The sequence below is a fragment of the Pelodiscus sinensis genome, chromosome 5 (genome assembly GCF_052426305.1).
Source record: "Pelodiscus sinensis isolate ZL-2025 chromosome 5, ASM5242630v1, whole genome shotgun sequence".
NCBI classification, from domain to species: domain Eukaryota; kingdom Metazoa; phylum Chordata; order Testudines; family Trionychidae; genus Pelodiscus; species Pelodiscus sinensis.
This window is the reverse complement of record NC_143056.1, coordinates 77970460-77982435: the sequence shown is the minus strand read 5'-3', so window position 1 is coordinate 77982435 and position 11976 is coordinate 77970460. Positions and strand designations below refer to the sequence as shown.

Genomic DNA, 11976 nt, shown 5'->3' with positions numbered 1-11976 from the left:
ATGAGTCATCTTGGCAAAATCAGTCAGACCTTCATGTGCATACAAATGATATTCTGTTTTGACTTGTCCTGCTTCAGTATTATTTATATATTAACAAAGAATCAACAACAGGATGATTTGGAATTTGAAGCCCTGGACAGAATCCATTTCAGTCTCTGGCACTGACAATTCTTGATTGCCAACATTCACAATGGTAGCATTGGCAGGGTAGTAAAAAAACCCCTTATTTCTGTTTTCCTGTCTGCTTCTTTGAAGTGCTTGTGACTTGCCTTTTGCTGCAGAACCCTAAATCTTGCAGCAGAACATGGGATAGTGGATGGGAGTGTGGAATAAATTCAGGCAAATTAACTGAAAAAAGTTTTCTAGTTACAAACTAACTCAGCTACTCCTCTGAAGCTTTGTAACTGAAAAAAGTTATCCACTTGACTTTCAAAATGGATAAAGAGTGAAATTCACCCTTTGTGCATAGGGCCAACACAAGGCCAGTGCATTATTTATATTCCAGTTAAAACTCTAATTTCAAGTCATAAATGAAGTGAATAGACTTTGTGCTTAATCTCTACAAAGGGGTGAATTTCACCCTAAATTCTAAGGGTTTGCCTACATATATTGTGGAAAAGACTAACATTCATGTAACATCTTCTCCTGTAACAGAGGCATATGTATTTAATATTTGCTGTGTCAGTGAACTCACAGGTCAGCTCTAAATCTCCTCAGTTCAGATTGCCTTCAAAACAAGATGCTGTGTTATTAGTTGACAAGTCATGAACAGTCAGTTCATATGTGTTCAGTGCTCTTATCAAATATGTGTTATGTTGATAGAACACGTTCTGGTTAAGATATGTGATGATATTTTAAAAATATATATTATAGGGAAAAATATGCATACAGTGTTGCAGCAATCAAAATCAGAGTCAAAATCAGAAACAGCCTGACACAAAGCCCAATAAGTGAGTAGAAAGCTTGGATCCAGACGTAACTCGTTTTTTGTTTGTTTGTTAATTCTTATCATAGTTAAGGAAAAAATGAGTGCTGTTGTAAGTGGAAACTGCTTCACAGATGTTAGTGATTATATTTTGGACTCAATTAGAAAATCATATTTAATTGATTAGGAGAACTTAAATAACTACATTTACCAAGAACTAAATTGCCTAATAGAATAAAATATTACGGAATTCCCAGCTATCAATTTTGATAGAATTATCATTTGACTTAAAGTCCTGTAACAGGCTTCCAGGTGTAGCACAGAGAGAAAAGAACATTAAAAACAGTATATTTTAAATGGTAATGAGCGCTATCAACAAATAAAGTGATAAAACTTTTTTAAAAAAGCCTATTAATACCAATCTTCTACTAATCCATCCTATCCCACTCTAAAACAACCCCCATAATGCATGAACTAAAAAAAGAAATAACTCTGTTACAGATGAATGTACAGGCAGTCCCCAGGTTACGTACAAGATAGGGACTGTAGGTTTGTTCTTAAGTTGAATTTGTATATAAGTCGGAACTGGTACATATTGTAGGGAAAACTCTAGCCAAACATTACTCCAGAGCTCAGTTTTATTCTCCCACACCTCACTTCCCTCAGTCCTTTATTCTCAAGCTGAGGTGTCTGCTGAGAAAAGCCGCTCCGCGTCTACCTGGTCTGCTGGGCAGTGAGGGGTGCTAGCTTCGCATCTCCCTGGTGTGCTGGGGGGAAACGGCTAGTGCAGGGTTGCCTCACCCCATTTGTAAGTAGGGATCTGATGTAAGTCGGATCCATGTAACCCGGGGACTGCCTGTATAAATAAAAGAGCTAATCACAGGCTCTTCAAAGACAGGGCCCCTCTTTTTTTCTTGAGAATACGCCATGGAACAATGAGTAGGTATAGCCCTGGTCCCCTAGTAGGAGACAAACTGAGATGTATGATCCCAACATTTAAAGTTTATATAGGAGAGCATTACATTGCAGTAAGTCAGGAGTGGCCAACCCGCATGCAGCTCTTCAAAGAAAAAATTGCGGCTCCCACACCCGTGGCTCACAGCTCTGAAAGGGCAGCATTTTTCTGTCTGAAAGAGACCACCAGAGTCATGGCGTCCCGTGCAGACTTCAAATGGATGCCTTGAAAAGGACCCCCCCCCTTTTTTTTCTCGACCAAACACAGCAGCAACTTTTTCCCCTCAGCTCTTTGCGCTGTATCCACCACTATTTTGGCTCTTCATCTGTAATGGGCTGGCCACCCTTGCAATAAATCTTTGGTTTTGGAGTAGAGGCCTGGAGGCTTAAATCCCATCTTTATGAAAGGAGTGGATTGACAGTTTTTCCAGGAACTCAGGTGTTTTTTTTGTAATGGAATTCACCTTACAGGGGAATCATAGTCAGAATTATACATGAATAAGGAGACTTCTTGTTTGGAAGCCTAAATAATAGTAATAGTTTGGGAGATTGGTAAAATCCAGTAATTTAGTTAGTTCTCTATATTTAGCCCAAATCTGCAAATACTCATGCACTTAGCTTTTCACATGTGAATATTCCAATCCCTTTCAATGGGAATAATTACGTGTCAAAAGTGAAGTATGTACCTTAGTCTTTGGAGGCCCAGTGCTAACTCACAAGCGTTCTCACTTACAGTATGTAAATCCATAGTTTCGTGCACATTGAAGATCAGAGTTGATCCCTGGAATTGTTGCATGAAAAATGACATTGTTTGGAAAGTAGATCCAGTTCTTCAGTGCAATGGGGAGAATAGACCACTTAACTATTAATACTCATAAAAACATAAGACTGGAAGGAACCTCCTAGGTCATTGAGTTTAGTATCCTACTGTTACAGGCAACCATGCCATACAATCCCATTCATACTCAGAAATAATCACCTGGGAAGCTTTAGCAGTTAATTTCTTAAGTGGAACCGGTAATCATAAACACAGAATAAGAGTTCTTTCTGGCTATTTAATTTATTCACTTCTAGATACTGTTCAAGGAAGTTAACAGGTATAAGAGAATGACATTTGTCAGTCAATACTTTTTCTGTCTGGCTACGTCTACACTGGCATGATTTTCCAAAAATGCTTTTAACGGAAAAGTTTTCCGTTAAAAGCATTTTCGGAAAAGCACATCTAGATTGACAGGATGCTTTTCTGCAAAAGCACTTTTTGCGGAAAAGCGTCTGTGGCCAATCTCGACGCGCTTTTCCGCAAAAAAGCCCCAATCGCCATTTTCGCAATCGGGGCTTTTTTGCGGAAAACAGTACTGTGCTGTTTACATTGGCCCTTTTGCGCAAAAGTCTTTCAGAAAAAGACTTTTGCCCGAACGGGAGCAGCATAGTATTTCCGGAAAAGCACTGACGATCTTACATGAGATCGTCAGTGCTTTTCTGGAAATTCAAGCGGCCAGTGTAGACAGCTGGCAAGTTTTTCCGCAAAAGCAGATGATTTTGTGGAAAAGCTTGCCAGTCTAGACACAGCCTCTTTGTCTAATCAAAAATGGTACCAGTCTTGCAACTGCATCTTTACATTTTTAGTGAGTCAACTCTCTCTCTCTCTCTCTCTCTCTCTCTCTCTCTCTCTCTCGGCATCTGCCATTTTGTTAGGAAGAGATGATACAGTATGTTAGAGAAGAAACACAAGTGGTTCTATCATTGAGAGTTTACTTTTGTTATTTCTAGCTTTATTTTTCTTGAGAAACTGAAGTCCTTCAGAATGACAGTGTATTTCTGTATGGCATAAAATAACATGATGGGATAATGGTGCTGGTACCCACAGCATCAATTGCAGTATTGTCTCAGTTCTTCCTGGAGGGCTCCCATCCAAATACTGATCAGGACCACTCTCCTCTGCTCTGTTCATTCCTATTGTGCTGTAGCTGCAAATGTTAAACAGCCAAAAAGCATTCTTTTTAAATCAAAAGTGCTTGAAAGTATTTTGCAACCAGCATTTTTATGCACTTAATAGAACAATAAGCTAGCAGTTCTCATCCTAGTTCATTCAGGTGCCTAATTGTTAATTACAACTGAAAATAAGATTATTGCTAGGGGACATCTTACAAATAACTTCAGTTAAAAGTCATTTACTGAACTCTCCAAGCTGCAATAAACATTACATACTTGTTAGTGTACTAATAGAAGCCTAGTTTCACTAGGCTAAAAATAATTATTTACTAAATAATAATAATTTACTAGAATAATCCAATTTTCCATCCTTTCGAGGAAGAGTGTAATATAGATTTGGATTAAATCCGCATTATTTTAATGTTTTAAAGGGACCTCATCACATAGCTGCATCATGCACATTCATTGTGAATTCCAGCAGTGACATTAGGAGGAAATTAGAGTAGTAATGTGGTGAGAGAGACACCAGAAGTTATAAAAGAGTAGGCCCCTTCAGGGCTGGTTGTTGTTTGGTTCAAGGTTGGCTAAACGTTAAGAGCAATCATTTGACTATTCTTGCTGTTGATCTAAAATTAAGGGCTAAGATAATAAAAGAGTAAGTGTTTTGTGACTTGCTTTTGGAAGGTAATTAGGAAATGTATAAAAAGAACAACTCCAGAGCATGCTCTAAACATGGCTGAAGCTTTTACAGCTCAACAGTTTTCAGCAGTATATAGAATAGTACATACTTTATGAGATGAAAAGTCACTCTGATTGTTCTCAAAATGTACGTGTCAATGGGGGATATTAATTGATGTAGGTGAGTTTCTAAGAAGGTCCCTCAAGATCTGCTTCTTCACTCACAATTTAATATTTATATCAATGATCTGGAGGAAATTTCAAAATCACGAATCAAAGGGGTTTGCTCATATTCTGGGGGTGAGCACCCCCTGAGAAGTGATGAGCACCTCCAGTGCAAGGTGTGTATATCTATACTGCAGTTAAATGCCCATGGCTGGCCGATGCAAGCTGACTCAGCCTTGTGAGTCAGAGACTGTAAAATTGCAGGGTAGATGGTTGGACTTGGGCTGGAGCCCACGCAGTGTGATCCTATGAGCTCCAGGGCAAGCCCAAACATTGACACTGCAGATTTATAGTCCTTCAGCCAAAACCCATGAGCTAGAATCAGCTGACACACGCTAATCATGGGTATTTAGTTGCAATTTAGATATAGTCTAAGGGGCAATCCTGAGATACTCACTTTTTTTTTCTGGGTCCTTATTCAAGCAGACTCCTAATGATGTGAAATTGAGTTTGTCTTGAGTCAGAACAGATGAGGTCTACATCATTCCCCTTGGGGGAGAGGAAAAAGTTGCAAACCTGAGAGGTATTTCAGGGAAGAAAACACTTCATGCATCTGGATAACAGAATTTCCACCACATTCTTCTATTGGGAAAGCATTGTTAGCCCTTCTATCTCCCTGCGGAAGGAGGAGTAGGTTTCAATGCCCAAATCCTTCAGAACTTCTGAGATCGGCTACAGATCTGAGGAGTATGGCTACACTCAGGAGTTATTTCAAAATAACCCTCCTTATTTTGAAATAACAGGTTCAATAGTGTGGGTGCTAACTTTGTTATTTCAAAATAATAACTTCTGCTTGTAAAGAAGAATACATTTATTTTGAAATAACTTATTTTGAAATAACCTGGTAGTGTAGACATAGCCTCAGATATTTGAAGAAGAATAGGACCATCCTTCTGCTGTTCCTCAGCTTTTGGAACAGCTCTCTCCTTTGGATTTGACCTGAGTATTAACCGGTTCTCCAGGAAAGAACGTTCTATAGGAGGAGCCTCCTCTATAAAGAGAAGACAGTCTGTGGCTATATAACTTTTTACCTGGTTTTCCTATAGTGTTTGTAAGGAATAATCCATCCTCCAACACCACCCTAGTCCTGACTTGGCCCCTCTCAGTCACAGGTTCGTGATCTAGTGGTTAACTTATGCAAAAACAGTGGTCTGAGACTATGGAATGAATTACCCCCAAGAATTCATCAAAAACCCTACCACTTTCTTCTGTATCTTGGGGTATGTCTACACTATAAAGTCGAATTAAGAATAAAGTCAAATTAAGACATGCAACTTTAGCTATATTAATGGCATAGCTGAAGTCAAAGTAGCTTAACTCAGCTTTTGGCACAGTCTACACTCTTCCTTTGACTTCCCTTACTCCTCATGAAAGAAGGGCTATGGGCATCAACTGGCGTGTCCCTTCTACTTCGAATTAGCGTCTTTAATAAGACTGTTCATTTGAACCGTGGAAGATCGACAGGGGCAACTTCGATTTTCCTCTGTAGTGCAGTTGTACCCTTGAAATCTCTGCTATAAATTCATAGCTGTGTCTGTGCGTGTATGTGTGTGTGCTATATTTAATATAAACAAGCCCTCAGTTCTTTATAGGGTTGTCAGCTAGTAAATGCTCCAAAGTTTTTTCTCTTGTATTATTATTTGGCTGGAGGTAGGGAGGGAAAATGGAAGAAAGCAGGATCAAGAATTATTTGTAATAGTTATTTTGAAGAGATGAATTTTCACTTCAGTTTAATTGTGCTATTACTTGGTAGAAAGTCAGTGCTCTGAAGAAGGCTCTGTGTGTGTGTGAGAGAGAGAGAGAGAGAGAGAGAGAGAGAGACATTTAAATCAATAGCAACAACAATAAGAAAAAAGCAGCACCAAACAAAGGGAGAAGAGGATAAAACAGTATATGATAGATTTGTAGTCTCATTGCTTAACACGAGATGTGAGGCATTTAAGAAGGGAATGATGGTTTTGTGAATAAGGAATTTATCATTTGATCAATTGACTTTATTGTGGGTTGAGGATTCTTAGCCACATTTGGCCTAAACACCCCAAGAGGTACAAATCAAACACAGTAATTTAGTTTCCTTGCCAAAAGTAACCCGGCATTCAGATTCAGACTAAATTTTGTTTTAAACAGCTATACAGTTGTTCCTGAAAGAGGACACAAATCACTTTGTTGAGTTGGCTAGCTTGGTTTTTCTTTTTATCAGTGCAGGTGCTTGTGAAAATTAAACTTAGAAAATGACAACTGCCCTTTGACATAGACAAGCTCCTTTGCTCCAAGAGTAAGTTATCCCATAGGTAAGGAGCTTAGTGTTCTACAAATTGACAGTTTCAGGCTTCCCTGCAAATTGTTGGTCTTCTGCTGTAGAATTCATAAAGGGCAAAGTGATATACAGATGAAAGCAGCACACATGTTATCTGGATCATTGACACAAGGGATGTGCCAAGCGGAATCTGCTGCAGCATCGTATTAGCCAACACTGAAGAACTGTAGGAACCTAAAAATGATAAATTCCAGTGTCCTGATACTTTACTATTTTATTCCAGTTTTATAAATACATTGAAGTCAAGGGATCTAAAAAGACATTCAACTGCAATAAAGCAGTAGAAAATCAAGTGCATAGCTTTTAGCATGAGATTTGCCATAAAATTCCATGGACCTAAGACTTCAGCTAATTTCATGTGAATAGTCATTGCATCTGTCATTTATGTCGTAGAAACTAAACATATGGAAGTATAGATGGGGAGCAGTTGAGATCAAATGCTTTATTCCTACTTTTGAGCATATAGGCTTTTCCAAGCTTCTGTCAGCCCTTAGACTTGGTGTGATTTGAATAACATTTATTGGGGGTTTTGGTGGCTTAGCTGCTACCGGTGTATGAAAGTAACTTACAATCTATGTTGTGAATTCCTGTGTTCTTTTGTCTCTTCTTATTTCCACCTGCACCAGATAGGATGTCAGGTGATTGGTTGAGGGCACACACATTTTTTCTGTAAGAAAGAGGCAAATGAGGGAAGATATTTGAATCCAGACATGACAGAAACAGGAAGAAACCCATGTTAATTAATACAATATTGTCCAATAGAAAATAAGGGTAAAAGATTTTTTTCCTGACAACATGCATATTTATCCGGGAAATTTTGAAAAGCCCAGAGGAAAAGAGACTGTAGGTTTAGTTGGAGCATTGCTTTGCCTGAGTGAGCAAGAACAAGTGTCTGCCTTTGATAATTGTGCAGACATCAGACTCTGAATATTAAAGAGTGTTGGCAGCCACAATATAAACTGGGGCACTTGCCATTTCTGGACAAACCATGTTGTTCTTATTGGGAAGTGAGGTAGTAAATGCACCAAAATTTTCTCTCCTGTGTTTGTTCTCTGGGAAAAAGAAAAATGAATGTAAGAAAGCTGGATTGGGAATTATTTAAACTTGTTATTTTGAAGAGATGAATTTCCAATTTTGATTTAAATGTGCTATTATTTAGTAGAAGGTCAGTGCTCACAGGGAGGCTGATTTGTCAGTGGTTTACAGCAAGTATAATAAAATGCTAGATAAATTCTCAGAGCAGCTTGCCTATTCTAGTTGTTACAAACCTAACCAGTGATCTGTGTCCAAATACTAGAGTGTCAGGTACTTGTGACTTTATTTAGGATACCCTTGCCTTCCTGAACAATCTGTGTCCTTCATTCTGGTGAAATTACTGTCTACTTTCCATTTAGTAAGTATGTGCTCAAGACTTCATGTTTGCTCAGAATCCCTGCCTCCCTATATGGACTAGAGCAGTGTTTCCCAAATGGTGTTCTGTGGAACCCCAGGGTTCCATGAAGTAACAATAAGGTTTCCGTGAGAAAATTCCATTACAGTAACATTTTATAATTAAAAAAAATAATGTTTTTAAATATGTGCAATGAAACTAAATGTTGATCTCATAACCTTGTTTGGCATTTGTTTATTATTATCCTTACTTATTTGTGGTCTACTTTTTCATCTCCATATCTAAGACTGTTATTAGGGGTTCTGCAAAATTCTTTAGCGTTTAAAAGGGTTCTGTGGCCAAATAAAAATTGGGAAACACTGGACTAGAGTGTGAGTAGGAAAAATAGGCACTGATCCATACATCCAGGTTTATAACCTAATCCAGCTCACACTGAAGTCAGGCAAAAAAAAAATCTTACTGATTTTGATGGTTGCACAATCAGGCACTTAGAAAGGCAAGCAGATGTCTAGAAGTAGCCAGGGAGTAGTAACCAGCCTATTAACAATGAGTACCACGGTTCATTTCACACTGATTGAAATAAGTGGTAGGGCTATAGTTACAACTGACTTCAGATGGATTGCAATGTATTATATCACTATTAGAGATTAAATATATTCGAGAACTGCTTTGGTTATTTCCACGTGAGGAGGAGTTTGGCAATTTTTAGTAGTTTGTTTTTTTATCTGTACAGGAAGTCCCCAACTTGTTTGTAAGTTGGTTGTTCAGAACTCAGAATGCATTTTCCCATAGGAACAACTTTATAAATGGTAGTTAGGTTCCCAGGCTAGCCCACAAAAGCCTATTAACCCATAACGTAACGGAAATACTGTATATTTGAAATGAAAAATAGTATACTTTTTTAAAAATAATCTTGATGCTGGTGCTTGAGGAAGTTTTAACGAGAGGAGCATGATGAGATTGGTGGAGATTCTGAAGGGGACTTCTGGGCATCCCCTTTCCACCTCCCACCTCTCCCACTGTGGGCTCTGTGCCAAATCCTGAAATAAGTCCCTTCCCCTGGCTGACCGTCCCCACAAGTGCAGCTCCAGTCTCTCTTCCCCCTGGGCTGTGTCTAACCCCCACTTACCAGGAAGTGGTGGCAGCATAAGCACTGACTAGTGGTTTTCAAAGGAACAAAGGGCTTCTGTGCAACTGGCAGCTGGAGAGAAGCAATGGATTCCCCTTCAAAGCCCCGCTTCTTTTCAGCCACCAGCAGTGCAGCTGTCCCTGACTCTCCGGAGTCCTTCAAACAGCACTTGCATTGCTCGCCATCCCTTGCACCCCTTGCCTGATCCACTGAGGCTACAGGTGAGCTTTCGTTTGCATGTGCGGGTGTATGTGCGGATGTTTATAACTCAGGGAGTGCCTGTGTTGATGTTTTTTCTTATGTTCTTGATACTGTTGTGTCTTGAGATCCTCATATAAAAATGTTCTCCTGAACTCATCCTGACATCTTGCCTACATTTAGGAGCTGGGTAAAACCTAGTTGAAGCTGGTGGTCTAACAGCTGCCTTCATTCAGGACAAATGTAAAAAGCATGTGAACTCTTGTATGAAATAGACATCTGTACTAACAGGAGCCTCTGCCCAAATCAAAGCCATGTAGAAAGTTGAAGATGGAGTTCCCATGTGGCCTCAAATCAAATCCACTATTATCTGATGATAAACTCAGGGGCAAGAATGTGCTTGGATTGGAATGATGTGCTTGTGTATGAGAGAGAACATGTGAGAGAAACAAGCAAACCCTTATATTTCCACACACCGAAAAGCAAGACAAAGCCAAAAATGCAGCAAAGCAGGCAGGGAAAGTGTCTCTTTGAGAAAAGTCTTCCAAGATAGCTTTTTGGGCTAAGCACTGCTTGAAAAAAGTTTGGAAGAATGATCAAAGAAAGTATATCCTATTGTTTGATTCCTACTGAGTTCCGGGAAGCAGAACTTTGTGTATATTTTTGTAAATAAGTAAGATTGTATCAAAAATATACTTGACTCGCCATCAATTTCTTCTCTAAACCAGAACAAGTTGGCAGACACCCAACATTTACTAACAACTCAGATTAAAAAAAAAGGCAATTATACATATGTCTTATAGTCTAATAGTGGAAATTCCTTAATATTTGAACAACTCCGTTTTCTGATTATTATATTCTGTGTGCCTCTTTCTTACTATGAGTTTTTGAAACTATTGGGATGATTTGACAGAATTTGTTTTCACTTTTACTTGATATTGTTCTGACCCGGATATAAGTTTATGCATCTCTTTCTGTTCCCTCAGCCTGACAGTCATGATTACACTAGGCAAAGTGGAGGGAAAAGCTGCAATCCTATTTTAAGTCTTGTGAAAAGCTAGAGTATTTCTGAAGTCTCCTCTGCACTTATTCGTTTATTTAACTTCTGTTTTCTAGATGATTTGGAATACTTTAATAATCATAACAATATTTAATCTTCAATTATATCTTCTGTTCCAGACTGTCAAAGTGTTTGACAAACATTAATAAAGCTTCATATTGGAAATTTTTCAGCAAAACTTCATTTAATTGAAAAATGCTGACTTGTCAAAACCAAACATTTTGGGGGAAGGATTAATTTTTGTCAGATTTCCCATTTAAAAAAAGGGGGGGGGGGATTAAAAGTAGTTGAAATGTACAATTTTGTCATTCTTTGAAAGGATACATTCAGTTTTTAGTGTAAAACTACTTTTGTTTTGAAATTTAAGTTAATTTATTAATAAAACATGAAAAATAAAGACCTTCATAATTGAAACAAATTAAACATTATTGAAATGAAATGTTTTGACTGATCCAAATTGATTTTTTTCAGATTTTTGTTCACAAATATTTAAGATTTTTACTTTTTGACTTGATTCACAAAGGGAATTTAAAAAATAACAACATTACAGAATTTTTCATGGGCTAGGAAAACCAGTTTATTTAGCTCTATTGTGAAGAAATGATAATACCCTAATACATTATAGAGGGAGAAAACAGAAGCACACAAAGATATGAATGAGTTACCAAAGATCATAGTGGATGTTCAGTTTTATGAGCTCAGAGATTAATGTGATATATGCCAGCAATGCCCCTCTTCCATGTAAATTGGCAAAACTGGACAGTCTCTGTGTCAAAGGATTAATGGATACAAATCAGATATCTGAAATGGTAGCACACAGAAACCTGTTATACAACATTTTAATTTGCCTGGGCACTCAATGGATTTAAAGATGGCTATTCTGTTGCAAAACAATTTCATGAATCAATTAGAGAAACAATCTGAAGATTTAGCCTTCATATGCAAATTTGATACTATTTCACATGGCCTGAAAGACATGAACTGGATGGGCCATTATATTCAACACTCAAATGACATCAAAGGCTAAATATCAGACACATACAACCTACTCTATTGGCCTCATTTATCATGGACACTTTAATTGACCTTTCTTTCTTTCTTTCTTTCTTTCTTTCTTTCTTTCTTTCTTTCTTTCTTTCTTTCTTTCTTTCTTTCTTTCTTTCTTTCT

At 38.0% G+C, this 11976-nt stretch overlaps 1 long non-coding RNA gene across 1 annotated transcript; it reads right to left on the bottom strand.

The window, feature by feature from the left end:
* Window positions 1-3642: 3642 nt before the first annotated feature.
* LOC142828992 (uncharacterized) lies at window positions 3643-8475 on the bottom strand. Its single transcript, XR_012903204.2, has 3 exons — window positions 8300-8475; window positions 7601-7698; window positions 3643-3846 (listed from the first exon to the last, which is right to left on the bottom strand). It is a non-coding gene; the product is annotated as an uncharacterized LOC142828992 (long non-coding RNA).
* Between the last annotated feature and the right edge of the window lie 3501 nt (window positions 8476-11976).